Source organism: Octopus bimaculoides, chromosome 2 (assembly GCF_001194135.2).
Source record: "Octopus bimaculoides isolate UCB-OBI-ISO-001 chromosome 2, ASM119413v2, whole genome shotgun sequence".
Lineage (NCBI taxonomy): Eukaryota > Metazoa > Mollusca > Cephalopoda > Octopoda > Octopodidae > Octopus > Octopus bimaculoides.
In genome coordinates, this window is record NC_068982.1 from 142,624,577 (window position 1) to 142,629,507 (window position 4,931).

The 4,931-nt window shown below is 32.5% G+C and overlaps 1 protein-coding gene across 11 annotated transcripts in view; it reads left to right on the top strand.

The window, feature by feature from the left end:
• LOC128247032 (glutamate receptor ionotropic, NMDA 2B-like) overlaps positions 1 to 4,931 on the top strand; it is a 1,034,258-nt gene that overhangs the window by 436,393 nt on the left and 592,934 nt on the right. The window lies entirely within an intron of this gene.

Consider the following 4,931-nt stretch of genomic DNA (forward strand, 5'->3'; position numbering starts at 1 on the left):
ATTTAATAGATCGCTGTATATATATATATGGATATATATGATTTAATAGATCGCTGTAGTGATGAAAGGCAGATGTATTTTTATGTAATACAAAACTCGTGTTTTATTTGTTGTCGTCTGTAGAATTGTTTAAAGTTAGCTAACAGCTTTGGAACTAGATTTCTTCATCGAAAATCGATTTAATTAGTTAATGAAATAAGGCAAATCATTCAACTAATTAATTATTGCGATTTATTGTTTCGTTTCTACCATTTATTTCAATATGCAGCTCATATCATTCATTGTGACACATGAAAACCTTTATGGCATCTGTTGAAAGCAATAACCTTGAAAAGGTAAAAATGTCGCACTGATTTTCGACACCATTTTTGGAAATGCTGGGGATTTTATGCAGAGCGAGATATAAACGAGCATTGACAATATATCTATTAGTGGCTTGCTTTTTGATATTTTATATACATTATATAAAAGTTATAAATGGCTCCCGGTTAAGTAATATTGAATAAATATGCATGTTATCTTTCTCTTATTCGTTCAAAAATGTATTTTTGCACTATTTCCAGAAATATACATTTTATAAATTTATTCTCAGAATAATATTCTTGCGTTTCGCTTGATATCAGCATTTATAATTTGTTTTCTTTTATTCTTTTTTTGCAGGTGAGTTCTGTTCCATACTTACTAAAAAAGAACACATAATCTAAGGTCTGTATGAACGCATTCTAAAGTTTCTATTAAATTAATTACGGTGGATATATATTTACGTTTGAAGCAAGTAACTGTGTTCACATAAAATTAATACGTTAGAGAATGAAAATGTATATGCTTGCTGGAACTCGGATTTTCTTCGTTTTAACTTACTTACGTTAGCTAAAAAATATTCTAATTATGGTTGATTTCCAACACACCTTACTTCAAATAAAATATTCAATTATCAAAAGTTATCTACCAAAGAAATGCTTTCCTATTAAACTGGAAGATATATTTCTTCTATCAAATTTCTCACAAAACAATTTCAATTTACATGTACTAGCACTGCGAATTACTTGATCTTTAAAACACCTGTATTCCATAAACAATATTCCGCAGTTTTTGTATGAGTTATATAATACACTTTGTACTTGGTCGGCAAAGAATGTATTTATTCATGATTTTGGTTAAATGAGAGAACTCCTAGCAAGTTATAATATTAAACAAAAATATTATCTGAGGAGTATGAGACAATTTTGCAAAGCTGTTTGGCGCTACTTATTAGGCACCGCTGATTTGATATGACAATGATTTATTTGACATTAGGTGTTTTAAGGTCTGTCAGTCGGTATGTGTGCATGTATGCCTTTCTCTCTTTCTCTCTCTTCCCTCTCTCTCTCTCTCTCTCTCTCTCTCTCTCTCTCTCTCTCTCTCTCTCTCTCTCTCTCTCTCTCTCTCTCTCTCTCTCTCTGCATCTGTATGTTTGAACATCTAATTACGCTTGTATGTCAGTTTAATACGTCTTTCCCTTCCCATCTGTATGTGTGTATTTCTGCGTGTGTACCAATGTGCTTATCAATTTCATTTAACAGATTAAATAGGTCATATTATAGCATTACATATTTAATCTTATTCGTCTATCGTTACGATCTGAATTCAAGTACCGCTGTTGTCGATTTTGCTTTTCATCAATTTCGGAAAACGTAAATTAAGCATTAGGATAAATGAAATTGACAAGCCCCCTCCCACCAAATTTCCAGACCTTGTGCTTACATTAGAATGTCTCCAAGTCTCATCTAGATTCCTCATCAGACAAGTTAGAAATTCAATTCGGTATTATACCTAGGGTGTTTAATAACTGCCATGTTTTTGAATGTGTACAAAACTTTGTTCTGGAGAATGCCTGTTAAAAAATAATAACATGAAACGTTTGTTTGAAAGGGTGTTTAGCGATAAAATGATGGTGTAATCTTAAGATGGCAGTTAAGTTTAATTGCTATTATGTACATTTAAAAGAACTTTTGATATGTTTACGGATTAAAACGTTTTAAGTATTACATAGTATTTTTTGTAGAATACGGACAGTTCTGTGAGCATTATTTTCTGAATTGTTTCCATTTTTAGATTCCCTAGAATCTAAGGTAACACCGAGCCCCCCTTTTTTTTTTCATTTCTAGGGCACATATTACAACAAGTATTGTTGCAGTCTTGAATTTCACCATTGTGCTAATTTCTATTTCAAGATCTTTATACTTGCTCAGTATTCTGTAAATATTGACCGATACATTTATGTCCATTGGAACAGTCATAACGATGAAGAAGCATGTTTTTTGTCTTAACTTTTTTCAATATAATGTCTGGCCTACTTGTGTCTATCATTCTGTCAGTTTGAAAAGAAAAGTTCCATAGGAGTGACAAGTGATAATTTTTTTTTGAATCACTGGAGATGTCTTGTGTTTCCGCCAGTTCTTATCATGGCCAGGTCCAGAATCTTACAAACTGTCCAGAGAATAAACTGTGCCGCTTTATTGTGTCAGTTGAGATAAACTGAGAGCACAAGAAGGCTGCACATGGAGACAATATGATCGATGGTTTCAGTCTGTTGTTTAGATACACGATATGCGGGGCTACTAACGTTCTTTAAGATGTTGGCCTCGTAGATTCTTGTAGTTTAGCACTGATCCTGGGCTGCTATGACTCTTCAGTCTCTGATTTAAAGCCAGAGGATGTTAGCCATTGATAGGTAAGGTTTTGTCAACATCTCCATTGTTAGTTCTTTTGGGGTATTTGCCATTAGCTGGCTTTTCTTGCCATTTATCATTGAGAATATGCAAAGGATCAATTTTAGTAATAGTTTTCATACCTTTAGCTTTTTCTGTGCTTTTTCCCAGTTCATCTAATTCTGGGACTAGCTGCATTTGGAATTCACTTAGATATTTCATTGCCTCTTTTGCTACTGAATATGAGGCTATTTTCTGTACGTGCTTTAAGACACGTCTTAGCATGCCGTATCAAATGTTTTTCAGATAGATGTTCAGAGCAATTGTGGAAACTTTTAGTGTCAGTTCAAGTTGCAAGAGTCCACCACAATCCTCTTTTCTTATCCAGTAAAGTCGTTTCACAGCTGCCTTAGACTAATGTATTCTATTCATTGTCAACAATTTTCGGATCTTTTTTCAGTCTTTGACCAGTTACTAATATTGAAATTGTAAGTCATGATTTGTCTGTCTAAAGTATTGATTGCTTCGATCCTGTTTAGCTCTGTCTTGAGCATTGCCCTCAGTCAGCAATAGCATTATTTTCTGATCTCTCATCCTTGAATGCCTGACTCAATTACCTATACCCCTAAATATTTGCAATCCTTACCCTCTGGTTCTAACTCCTCTAGAGTTCAAGTTCAATGTTGACTGTTTTGCTAATTAATTTTTAATTATTTTGTGAATTAATTATTTGATTTAGCTTTTAATTAACTTTTTATCTCCGTTTCTCTTAATTATATTACAATTATTTGTTCTAATTTTTAATTTTGTTCAAATCGAATATCTTCTTTTATGAAAAGTATATTGGCTAATTTCCTTAAGAATTTATTTTAACTCCACTTGTCCTTCATCTATGCATAGCCTATATTTAGAATTAATACTGACCAAATGATATATTTCATGACCTATATTTATATATATAATCATCTACTGAACTGTTTCGGTCACCATATCTCTTGTGTATATTTGAGTTGGTCAGTAATAGATTAATTTTGACATACAGATTCTTCAAGTTGAGAGTAGGATTGAAGAAAGTAAATATCATATTACAATATTAGCATGATCTGATGAATACAATTTTTAAGTAGGTCTGTTCAAATACATTCCGAATACTTATACTCGTAAAATATAGTTATTTTTTTTTTACTACAAACTATCATCTTTTCAGTGGTTCTCTATTTCAAGTAGTATGGTATAGCTTTGATGAGGATAGAACGTTGTTTAATTTGTATATCTTTGTAGAATCTCAATAGATCAAAAATGGAGAAAGTCTATGTATTCTTTTCGATTTTTCAATCTGTGTAAACTGTATTTAAAACAAAGACTTGTGATATTCCAATTTTTTTTACCATCTTTACTTTACTCTGTGACCCTACACTAAATTTGTTTAGTGTTTGGACTTTGGGTTTAAAAACTTGACAGACAGCGAAAAGTACTTTTAAGGCCTACGTGGATTACAATAGTTCTCGGTGGATATTAATGTTAGCCAGGTTTCACTGTTACAGAGTTATAAACACTCTGTGGGAGTCAAAGTTGCCTATCGAAATTGTCCACCGAAAGCCATAATTATCTACGTAGGCTTTAAAATTACTTTCTATGTTTTTTTTGTTTTTTTTTATTACTCGAGGGTTTCAAGGGTTCGCACTTATGAAGCTGGTTTCAAATGAAGGGATCATACATTTATATCTGGTTTCCAGAAGATCCAAATGGCACGTAAGGCTATGTGAGTGATATGTTAGGAGCGCTGTTAGACACCTGGTTCGATAATAGTAGGAGTGAGGAGTCTAAAGCGGGTCGTGTGTAAACGTGTATAGGTTAAATAAAATGAGTCAACAAAACCAAAGCTGTGTGAAATGTCTGGGCTATTTTATAAAGAGAAAGGGAGTCTTACAGCTGTTTCAGGGATATAAAAGATATCCCATCATCAGAGATTATATGAAAGAGTTAAATAGAAGGAAATAGTAGATTTCAATATGAGAAGTTATTTTGGAAAGGGAGAGATATAGGAAATATAAAGGGAAATATAAGAATAAAAATAAAGATATATGTTGAAGGTTAAACTTGTTTCATTATCCATGTAAAAAGGTTTCTTGTCCATGGTATTACGTTCCGATAGGAGTTATCATTTTGTTATTTTGTTATAAAATGTCCTAAAAGTTCACAGTGCCTTGGCTCTGTTGTCTCATTTTATTTAACACACAC